At 48.8% G+C, this 12,163-nt stretch overlaps 1 pseudogene; it reads right to left on the reverse strand.

The window, feature by feature from the left end:
• Positions 1 to 4,737: 4,737 nt before the first annotated feature.
• On the reverse strand, positions 4,738 to 11,137 carry LOC119107745 (ATP synthase subunit O, mitochondrial-like; annotated as a pseudogene).
• Between the last annotated feature and the right edge of the window lie 1,026 nt (positions 11,138 to 12,163).

A 12,163-nucleotide genomic window follows, 5' to 3' on the forward strand; every position in this document is an offset into this window, starting at 1 on the left:
GCGGAAACGGCTCGCACCAAGGCCACAGACCGCCGATACCTGAATGGCTCTGGAGAAGGCAGGGTCCGTACACCGCACTGCCCATGACGACGACAGCTAGAGTCAGAGCCACCATACCACAACGTCGCACTGACCACAGCTGGAGTCGGAGTCGGAGTCGGAGTCGGCAAGCACGGTCCGACGCCGGTGCGTGCCCTGGAGGTGGCCGCTGCCCTCTGTCGCCCGGAGGCCTCCTTTGAGACAGCGCCGCCAGTGTCACCATCTCTTGTCGGCGCCGTCCCGTGGTGACAACGCGCGCGCGCGCGTGTTTGTGTGCGGAGGACTGTGTCAACAGCCCTGTGACACGTGCCTGCTGACACTCGTGAGTGGGTGGAAAGGCGCCGTTGACAGCGAGCCGGCGCGTGAGAGGTCAGCGTCATCGGACCACACCGCCATGACACGAGCAAATGGTTTGCTTTGAAAACCTCGTGTCGTTGGCCGGATTAACGTCAACGCTACAATAACGATAGTTGGTAGCGTCAAGGCGATACATGTGCACTGAATTTGCCGGACACAGGATAGCCGCCCATGCGCTGCCACCAGCGGATCGCCCGTTCGCAGTGTCTGGCGCTGTAAGTCATGCAGTTACTAGAGATGGGTTTGCATCTTGTTAAATGTGAAAGGTCTTGATTTGTCTTACCGACCTTGTCGTATTACGTATTAGTTACGGTTGTCTTCAAATGCATTTTCATGATCATGTCATGTTGTTAGCATATATAAGAGCGTAGTTGGTGGATTACAGATTATGCCCTGCCACGATTCCCTGCGGTTTTTACTCAGCGGTGACTTTCTTTAAAGCTTTGTTTTCAAACAGCTGACAGTCGCCCCCGTGTCGTAGTCGGCCAAGACACCGATCCCGCTCCACTTGTGCGCCAAGCGGAAGCGTCGTTGACGACTCAGTGACCGCACATTAACGCCTGCTATGTCCACTGGGGCCATGTCAACCGCACAGCTGATTAAGCCGCGCGCGAAGTGATTGTTTTCCTTTTTGTTTTGTTTTTCAAATACAGAAGCATCCACGGTCTGGCGTATCGTGTGATATCGCTTCCTCCCAACACCGAATCAACATGCTTGATGTTTTCCAAAAGGAGGAGACCGATGTGATCTGGCGGATGCCAGGTCCCACCTTGCGGGTCTGTCATGGATCCAGTCTTCGGATCGGCATTGATACCAGCGAGTTTGCGGATCTTTGGATCCAGTGATCGCGTCACTATGCGGTTATGCTGTAATATTTTCGGTGCTAAGTCAAGCACCGGTTTCTTACGGCATTGTAAACCATCGCAACGTCATGCTAACTGGTCGCCGAACATGAGAGCCATGAGAGCCATTCCTGCCAGGGTGAGAGGCAGGCGACGCCATATAGCCTTAGTAGCTGGGTGCGTCCGTAAAGCCCCAATGACAGACAGACACAGACAGAACATGAGAGCCTAATGCGGGAGCACCGAAAAACAATAGGCACAACTAGGTCCAGATGACAACACGGGGTTGCAACGTCACCAAACCACAACGTTGGGCGAGACACAGATCATACATTTATCACGCTTTCCCATCGAGTGGTTATTCAAGTGTCACCGCATTCTTGCAGAAATATACTTGTCACTGTTAACATTACAGTCAAAGTTGTCACTCAGTTGTCACCCAGCTGGCTGGGTTGACTGGATATGAGTTGACTGATCTGTCACGTGAGTTGACATATCAGGACCACCTTGCATGCTCGGTAGCTTCCCATTAACAGTCTGCTGACTTCTTCTTTCTACGATTTTTTACAAGCCTGATGTATTGATAAACCAAGAACTAACGGCACAATCTGGAGACCTCTCAGTGCTTGATGTGTCCTTCTCACAGAAAAGAAGGGATACCTTTGCATGACTACGTTCACACAACTTGGGATTAGAATATATATATATATATATATATATATATATATATATATACCAGTCTCCGATTTGTGATATACGGACTGCTTTCTTAAAAGCCATGGCATGTGCGGACTTGTAATACAGTATAATTAGAGCGGTCATGGTTTGAAATCAAACATTTAATTTGTACTTTTTGGTAAGATATGTTTCTGTGATGTGAGCCCACGCTAAGCGGCTCTTGTTTGGTGAGCCCTGGCGCGATTGTAAACTTCCGAGTCAACGGCAGAACTTGGCAGCGAAAGCTTAACGCGCCGACATGACCGGCACAGTCCATCCTGCCCTCTGGCGCCAGCTGACCGTCAGAGCGGCCGTCGTCACTGGCCGCGGGCTGTCCCAGTCGGTGACCTACAGTGAACCCGGCAGTCGAACCCACCGCGCCGCAGGTCTGTGAAATGGAAGGCGGGGCACTCTTACCAGCTGAACTGTCGGGATGGACTAAAGTTAACTGCGGGACGGGACGATTTAAAGTGCGGCCCGGCGGTGTATCTTCCACCTCGTACCTCAAACGGTGCCGAGGAATGGAATCAACATTTTGTGAGGTGTGTCCAAGAGGTGCTGTGGACATTGGTATTGGAACACCGTTGACAGACTTCGCGAAGAGCTCTGACCATGACCGCAGCTTCGAGACGTCGAGTTTCGTCAAGATAGCGCAGCTTCGAACGTCGAGTTTCATCAATATAGCGCAGTTTCGAGACGTCGAGTTTCGTCAATATAGCGCAGCTTCGGGACGGCGAGTTTCGTCAATACAGCCAATGCTCTTTTGATAGCGCCGTTTAACCACTTACTCCTGCTATACCGAACGTCGATTATTTTCATCATGAGAACTCCGAACTCATCACACCGAAACACTAAATTCACAGCCTGCGTCGCTTATATCAACTTCCATCAGGTGTTCAAACGTTGGACGTTAGCTACGTTGAATAAATAGGGTGCTCCATGTTTGTGTTGGGTTTCGAACTGAGGTAGCCATTTTGAAGATCTCCCGGTGCAGTTCACAGCCCTGCCCGTATTACAATCTTAAAACCATCTGAATTCTGAACTAGACATTCACGAAATTGCGGAACTACTTCAAGGTCACCAAAGCATGCATAGCGCTACAGGCACGTCTTTCAAACATTGCCACCTTGTTGGCCATGCGGCGTCCAGGGCCAAGGCAAGAACAACCATTGGCGTATTCGCGTCTGGCGTACGTGAACATGATTTCTGGAGCCGAAGAACTCCAACAGACACAGATACAATTGCATAGGTCGATACAAATATTACCACTAGTAAAGGCCTCACGGCATGAAATAAAACGTCCTTCGGTGGTCAGGAAATAAACCCGAATCAATGACAGGACTGCAAACTGGCTGTGGAATGGACACAACCACAGGTTAAAAACCTAATACATAGCATCCCCACCGCAGATCACCTCCGCGTTTGCGATGTTTTTCCGCTATCCCTACCGACGATACATCCTGAGCGCTCCACTCGTGCCATCTGTCGGCCACGGCGGGAGTCAACTGGCTCGTGGAACACGGTGGACAGACGCACGAATGACGCGCGGTATAAGGTCGCTTACATACAGCAGCCGAGAAAACGGAGAGAAACAGGCATCCACCCTGCCCGAGATGCGCTTACTTTGATAACAACGCTCTTGCACCCATCCCAACACTGACCAAGGCTCTCATGTATCTATTTTAAACGCGTAAAACCGGTGACTTTCTGGAACATAATATCACTGTAGGCACTGGTCGCAAACTTATGGCGGTTTTCGGCAGCAAGAAGCCCAATTTTAGGCGTTGTTTAAGTATTGATACGTATCTCAAAACCTAAATCAGATGGAGGTGCTAAGCAACAGCACGGACAAAAAAGTACCATAAGTAGGGGAAAACACCATCTACAAATCACTACCGGACCTCAAAAACCGTAGGGCAAGTAATCGACCGGAAAGCAACCAAAGTTGGTCTGCTTTTTTAATAGCGCGAGGCACGTTGTCACGCTCCTTTTATACAGCGTCAGCGACTGTATTCGTCATGTCAAAGCTCAGGGCTCACGGGGCAACCGGGGTTAGAAACTGGGCTACCTCGTGTGAGTTCCAGGTGCTTACCACCTGGCCATTACGCCCCCGTGTCAGTCTGCTGATTTACAGCGTTAGATACATACGAATGGGGCAAATCAAATGACGTCAATAACAAGATTTGCAAAAAAGAAGCAAAAACAAAAAACACTCACGTGCACACGTTGACGAGGGTCATTGTGACGTAATCCGGGCATTACAACGCACTCTGATCATGAGGTCATATGACATCACCTGCCTCTCACAAGGCCGGCGCCACGGGAATTGAAACTCCATACCTCTGGTCCCCAGGCGCGCAGATGCACCAAAATACACTAACGGTACCCTCGGTGAGGGATCCTCAAGTGCATTCCCATATCTATTGGCATGGATCCCTAAAGACGACTGGTTCCACTTACTTATGTTCTGGTATCATCTCCATGAATATCATACTTCCGTTTGCTATGACCCACATCACCCCACGCTGCCAGCGCCTCACTAAGGCAAGTTGCTCAGCGCTGTCGTCGACAACAATGTAGCTATTCACTCTTTTCACCGATATATCTAATAATGTTCTGTTTCAAACCTCCATTCTTTGAAGCCCACTCTACCCGTCAGAACGACATCTTCCTGACAAAAAACACAAGTTTGGTCGGTCCGTTTTGACAGCTGTATTAGAACTGTGGCACACACCAAACCAAGTGGCCATATCACTTCCACATAACCAGCACATACACACCCGAACGTCTAGCTCGCCGCCGGCAGCCGCTCAAACGGCCGTCGAGATGGCCTCCGTGTACTTCTTGATCCTCGAGGCGATCGACATGTCCACATACTTGTCGCCGACGGTGACCACCATGCCACCCACGATGGCAGGATCCACCTTGGTGGAGTACTTCAGTACCTCGCCCTTCTTGAGGAACGCCTTGAGCGTGGCCTCCACTTCCTTTTGGCCGGCGGCGTCTAGCGGCTTGGCTGTCGTCACCCTCGCACACCACCTGCGGAGCGGTCAGAGGTCAGGGACGGGACATCTCAGCGGCCACCTGCGGAGCGGTCTGTGGTCAGGGACGGGGCACCTCAGAGCACATCACCTGCGGAGCGATCAGGGTCATGGGTGGGGCACCTCAGAGCACACCACCTGCGGGCGGTCAGTGGTCAGGGACGGGGCACCTCAGAGCACATCACCTGCGGAGCGATCAGGGTCAGGGCCGGGGCACCTCAGAGCACACCACCTGCGGAGCGGTCAGGGTCAGGGGCGGGGCACCTCAGCGGCCCGCACCGCAGCATGCAGTCGCTCAGAGCACACCACAGCCCTGCAGAATACCTGACACGAACGCTCGTCCAGGAATTGTGCCTAAACGATGCACTTGCGCACTACCCTAGGCACACCGAAAACCGTGGTGCCACGGCGCGAGACCGGCGCAGGTTCATGAATACACTTCTGCGCGCAGGCGATGAACGAAGCTGCCACTGGCGCCACCTGCTGCGCACATACGAAACCTTCGTTTACGAACGACATCCCAGCCTCGGCCTTTCAGCGTTGCCGTTCGCACACGATCTCGGACGTGCGCGTCGTACTCACACGGATCTCGGAAAAGGATTGGCGGTTGGCTATTTGCCGATGACTCCACATGGTCGTAGCAGACAGATGACTTCGGGGAAAACGTTATGATGGATGCACAAAGATCTATGCTCTTCCAGGACCGTGGCGAGGAAATGACACTAGGCAAGAGGTAAGCAAGACATGTGGACACCGCAAGCAGGGCGAGGGACGTAGATTATGGGAGGCCTACAGTGGTTCGACAAGATAAGTACTGCAACAAAAACTCCTGTCGACGGGAGTATGTTCCGACATTGCTTCTGCTGTCAATACTTATGCACGACATTAGTGCTACACCATAGAACTTAAACAGGAAAAATATATACCTGTCACCACTTACACTGCAAGAGCTTATGCACACATTACACACGAAACTGCATTTACTGCAGACTTATACGCGACACTGGTACCACACCACAAAACCCATACCTATACAGACATTACAACACACCTATAAAACCAGACTTACAGACATCACGCACGACATTTCATGCAGCGCAGACTTATACGCGACATAGGTAATTCGCCACAAAGCCTATGCTTCAAAAACTTACACCCATTATTACATATTCTGCAATATCGTGTACAGTCCTTGCTTATGTACATTACTTCCACTGCAAGGACTTACATGCAACAGGAGTGCAACAAGACAAAACTCGTGCTTACAAATTGCATGTCTGTCATTACTTTTACCGCAAGAACTTGTGCATTCTTGACATATAATGAACACCTCCTATATCTCCGATCATCCAACATACTTTCTGTAGCGTGCAAAATGCGTGGACACCTAGCAGGAGTGTGGGAACAACTCGCAGGTCAGAAGGGAACCCCAACTCAGTCGGGGACCCCACCCACCCTCATGTGTGACAGGAATGTGTGTCACATTCTGAACAAACACCTTATTTCATACATTTTGGAGCAGATTTGGCCTTCATCCAGGCTGAGCCCAAACTCATTTTGCCAAACTGCAGCACAACAGCGTACGTTTGTCAGTAGACGCAATGTTAGGTCGAGCCATTGCCGTCGTAGGTCTGTCCATCACAATAATTACACCAGGGTTGATGTGCCAACACCATGGAGTGGGCACCCGGAATCTGATTTCATTCGTCCCCGTGCACCCATGTGTTCGTTACCTCCGGGACTTTGGTGAGGCTTAAGGGCTGCAGGCTGATGGCTGGATTTCAAATTTAGTCGTGTAGCACTGACTTACATGTTGGGGTTAAACTGCTGTTGCACATAAGAAAATACTGTATAAAGCTTTGCTGAAGAGGCAAGGACAGGTACATGTTTTTTGCAGCATAATGTTTTGCCATGTGGCACCCATGTAATGGATGAGTTTTGCCACCAAAAGTAATGCCCTGTATAAGTAAAGAATACACAACATTTTTGCAGTCATGAAATACAGGTATAAGTTTTTGAGGCACACATTCTGGCATGCAGCACTCATGTTGTGTACGTCTTTACACTTTAACACTCTTTAGTGTATGTCTTTACTTTACCAGCCACTACACACCAAATCAACACAGAACTGGTCACTCCGGCTACTGGAAATCCCTTGGCCACCGGTTTTAAGTCAAGAACATACAAAGTTCCCACTGACCGAACATTACAAACGCAACAGAGTGTCCATGATTCTGGCCTGCTACACTTCTAGTTTCGTGCTTGTGCTGCTGTGCTGTTTCAGTGGTCTGACATGGTATGGACTCACCTCACCACGGTGCGCCGCCATCAGCGTGCGGAAGGAGGTGGCCACACTGTCCAGCTTGTTCAGACGGCCATTCTCGGCCATCAGCAGCAACAAGTTCTTGGTTGAGTCTGCTGTCTTCTTCTTAGTGGCCACCATCTCCATGGCCTGTCGCTTGGCTTCCTTCTGCAGGGTGGGGTTCAGCACAAAGTTGCGGAACATAGTGTCGGTCTTCAGGAGGTCCTGCACCTCAATCAGGTCCTTTTCCACCTTGTCCAGTGACTTGGACTTGCTGGCAGCCGAGTACAGAGCAGATGCATAGCGCCCTTCGATGCCATACACCTGCCAAGAAATGATGGCGTGAAGCTGACTGTGCAGAAGTAAAGGCTGCCTAACTACATGCGATAGAAGGGTGACACATGGGGTTGAAGGTTATCACATAAGTGACAGCAAAAACACACTGCCATAGTGCTGGGGCATGGTTAAGTATCCCTTTCTCACAGAACAATGGGTTCATGTTAAACAAAACACACAAAATAAATCATGTGCCACATGATGCAAATTGCAGGCAAAAACCTACATATCACATGAATCAAAAGATCAAACAACCCGACAAACATTTGCTATAAAGTAATGTTTTAGTCATATTAATATCTTCAGGAAGCTGAGTCTAATGAGAACAATCCATTTACCAACAATAGACCTGCCCTTAAAAATACAAAAAGTTATAAGATTGAGAACATTTGTGACTTTGCCAAGTCTTCAACTGCAACAAGTCTCTTTTGTAACAAAAATAACAGCTTTTGAGCCTTGCATTACATGCCTTAAAAGAAGGCTACACTTATACACCCTCCCAAACGGAAGATGGATACGCACCACGCTTATACACCATCCAAAACGGAGGACGGTTACGCATCGGGCTTATACACCCTCCAAAACGGAGGACGGTTACGCATCGGGCTTATACACCCTCCAAAACGGAGGGTAGTTACGCACGGGCTAGTACATCCTCCAAAAAGCTTTCAGGGGTAGCATGCGCCAAGCGTACGCAGGACTGCCAGTCTTAAAGGAAAGCAGGGCCAAACATGTAGAACCTCGTGCGAAAACTCGGCTCGATGCGTTATATGCATGAGACGATCGCGAAGCCCATCAACCCCACTCTGAGCCAGTTCTTCTCTGATCATAAATTATCGTCCACCGGGTCTGGATCCACGGTGGATGTGGTGGTTAGTGTACCGGTCTCACGCGCTGTAGACCCGGGTGCGAATCCCAACGACGGCCACTCTCCAGTGGGCGGCTTATAGTGTATCGGACCGGCATGATGACACTTCCTTGCTTCACTCTTAAACGCGGGTAAATTCTAACCTGGGCTTTTCATATCGGACAGAAGCGTAGTTTCCTGTGCCTAAGCGAAGGAGTCCACACTCTAGAGATACTAAAGATCCCGTGAACGTTGCCCGTAAGTCTAAATGAGGCCAGCGAGCTGAATAAACATAGGCACACCTGTTTCATCTGGTAACGCTAAGCTGTAAGTCATAATCAACTAGTGAGAAGCTACATGCACACACTACCGCTCCGTTCAATAACTTAAAGATCATTCCGTCCCAGCGCGGGGGTGTCTACCAGCTGCCATTCTGTCAACAGGCAGTCGGCTTCGCATGGTGGTTTCGCCCGGAGGCCCCCACAGATTACATCCTACATTGGTGCCCTCCCTGGCGCGGAAGGCCCTCGGGGCGGCCTCTGGCCGGAGCATTTGACTCGGACAGGCGCAGAGCCCTCATTGGTGCAACAAGATCCCTGATAACCGCAGGTGTTCCAATTACTGGCACAGAGAACCTTATTTGGCCGACGGGACCCTGGCTGAAAATCGGTGAAGGGCCTGCGAGGACCCCGGGTCACCCCTGGCCAACTCGGGGCTCCTTCTGTCATGGGATGCCCTGTTGGGTGCTCTGGGGGCCTGACCCTCAAAAGGCCACTGATTGTTGTAGGGACTCCAACTAATGCAAATTGCAGGCCTTGGCCTCATTAATGCTAGAACAATGGGGGCCCAAGGGCTCAGAATAACACAGAGTCAACTATTCAGTGTAGTGGTCTCTGGCCAAAATAGGGGCCCATATTGTCTCAGAGGTCCACAATTGGTGAAAGAGGGCATATTGCTTGACATTTGGGGTCACACTCATATGGGATAGGATGACCTGCAGCCTTCCAACCATTACAGCCATTCAGCCATCCCATCAGGCTGTTGATAGCCAGTCTTGAAAGGCACATGGCCCCTCTTCAGGCACACATGAATACTCCATGACTGACTCAGGGGCGCTTGTCAACACCTGACTTCCTGTTTGGCGTTGTGCACCCTGGCAGACAGAGAGACCCCTCAGCGACTCAGGGCGCACAGACAGATATAAGTAACTCATGGGTCCTGGCCTTGTCTCTGCTTGGGAAATGGGCTCCCAGACCCAGACAGACACTGAAGCAGACTGTTCAATATTGCGCAGAGCCTAAGTGACATAGAGAACCTCACTGCCTCAGGGGGGCAATTTGAAATTGAGTTTGAGAAAGCAAAAAAAGTGAAAATAAAAAAAGCGTCCCCAAAACCTATGGCAACATGTAAGTTTCTCCTCAAATTTGGTCTAATTTCTTCTTGAAAGGCACTAATGAGGGGGGGGATCCCCGAGGACATAGCAAACTGTACCACCGCCCAGTTTTATGGACTTCAGCTTTTTTCTTTTAGACAGGTGTGACATGACCATTGCTTACATCATCATCCAATTTTGTGGGATAAGGATGTCCATATTAATCACATCACTGTTCAGGGACACTATGGCCCGCTGGGATTAGCCAGGCCTACCACTTGACAGCCAGATGAGTTAACCACCTGGTCACTGCACCCTCCCATTCAATTTTCTACACTGTAGACATACAGAAAATTGCTTTGATTAGACAGTGACAATTAAATGATCATCTCATACCAATATTACATGTTTCTATTGACTCACAGCTCTAACTTTTCATCATTTCTTGTAAGCAAGTTGTTCAATCTGGAGATTTTTGGGGATGCATCACTCAATATGCCAATTGTGCAAGTCTTGCCTCCATTATGGAGAATGCATCAGCCTGATGCCTACCAGCCATCTGTTTTGGAGGGAGTACAAGTCTGGTGCATAACCACCCTCCAATTTGGAGGGTGTGTGGTATATGGCTGCCTTAAAACATTGAGCAGCAGTCAGAGCAACAGCTCTCCAGTTAGTAGATGTGAGGCACTATCAGTGGTGCTGCATGTGCATATCCATTCTCATAGTTATGCAACATTTAAGGAATTAGGGTTTGCATGCTGAGCAGGACAGCATAGAGAATACAATATACTAACAGTATGTAGTTTGACCATGTCAAGCACATTTCCAAGTTACTGCCTGAGCAAGACACCTTAATTCAAGCTCATGGCTGTACCAGTTGGTCAATAACAGTAACAAAATATGCATGTATGTCTCTGCTGACATAGGACAGGCAATAATTTCAGCATATTTGCTCTCAAGTTTAAGACATTTTGTAGCCAAACCATCGCTACACCCAGATACCTATCTATGATGTCGCTGATATATTCATCATATCTGCTGATTCTACGCGGCACTACGAAAACAAACAGCACCCGGCACTCAAATCCAAAAATAAGCACACACGGAAGTGGCAAGAGCGCGAACAGCATGATAATACCTGAATAGGTGTCTTGATCATTGCCCGGGCAATTGGAGAAGTGCTGAGCCGACGGACAAGCGTTAAATTACAGGAAGCCATGTTGCACGCCTTATCCACGCACACAAAACAAACTAAATGCCGTGCACCAAAGAATTTCACGAAATTTTTACGTCCGGCTTGCACCGTGCAGGGGGCACGAGAGAAATGCGAGGAAGTTGGAGATGTTGTGTTTCAGTACCGGTAGAACCAAATGGCACTCAGTACAATTTAAGAATCTAACAAAAAACCTTTAAAGAAAAAAACGATTAAACTATAAAACATTATTTTAAAATATTGCTAGAGTTTATTACATAAACAATGTGACATTTACTTATTTGATTCAAAAGACAAGACATCAACTTTGTCGTGCAACGCAAATTCTACCGAAACTGTTTTATCTCAGCTAAGTACTATTTGTGAGGAGACGAGAAAAAGAAAGAAAACCAAGGAAGAGCCAATGCGCTAATTTTGTGGTAACATGGAACCTCTTAAATTACTGTTATTTTGTGAAACGTACCACAAGTGCATTGCATGAATACCACATTCATATCATGTGTCGGAAATATTATGACCTGGCTGTAGAATGACTAAGTTACCTCCTAGATGAAAATCGACAAAACCCACTTCACCAAACCGACAGGCGTGCATGATTAGGGCGCTTGTCCTATGCATTGATTATGAATATTAACATATTGGTGATGGTTTTCTCAGGTGTCAAAAAGCTCATGTTCCGTTAAGCTGCTTATTTAGTGGCATTTGAGCGATTATGTGGCAGGTTGTGGTATATTTAACAATCTGAGACTTATTTCTATCTCACCTCACATCTGACAATTTCCCCTGCCTTTGTGGTGCGAGCGTATCCTCTCATTGTGCATGATGCTGACTTCCCACGAAACTCGCGTACATGGAGCTGGAACAGGTTGAGTGGCGTCGCAGGGGGGCCATGACCCCCACTTTCAAGGTGGGGGAGCAGTGTTATTCCCCCCCTTGCCGGGGGGGGAATAATGGGTCTCGATATAGTTCAATAGAGTGGGGTCTGATTCCTGCTGAATAGAGGTTAAAATAAGAAAAAGAAAAACGAACCAGGTCATCGCATGTCCACCTGAGAACACTCATTTTTCGGAATGGGTTATGAACAAATTTCCTCAAAG

The sequence above is a fragment of the Pollicipes pollicipes genome, unplaced genomic scaffold (assembly GCF_011947565.3).
Source record: "Pollicipes pollicipes isolate AB1234 unplaced genomic scaffold, Ppol_2.1 Scaffold_6686;HRSCAF=7923_pilon_pilon_pilon, whole genome shotgun sequence".
NCBI lineage: Eukaryota > Metazoa > Arthropoda > Thecostraca > Pollicipedomorpha > Pollicipedidae > Pollicipes > Pollicipes pollicipes.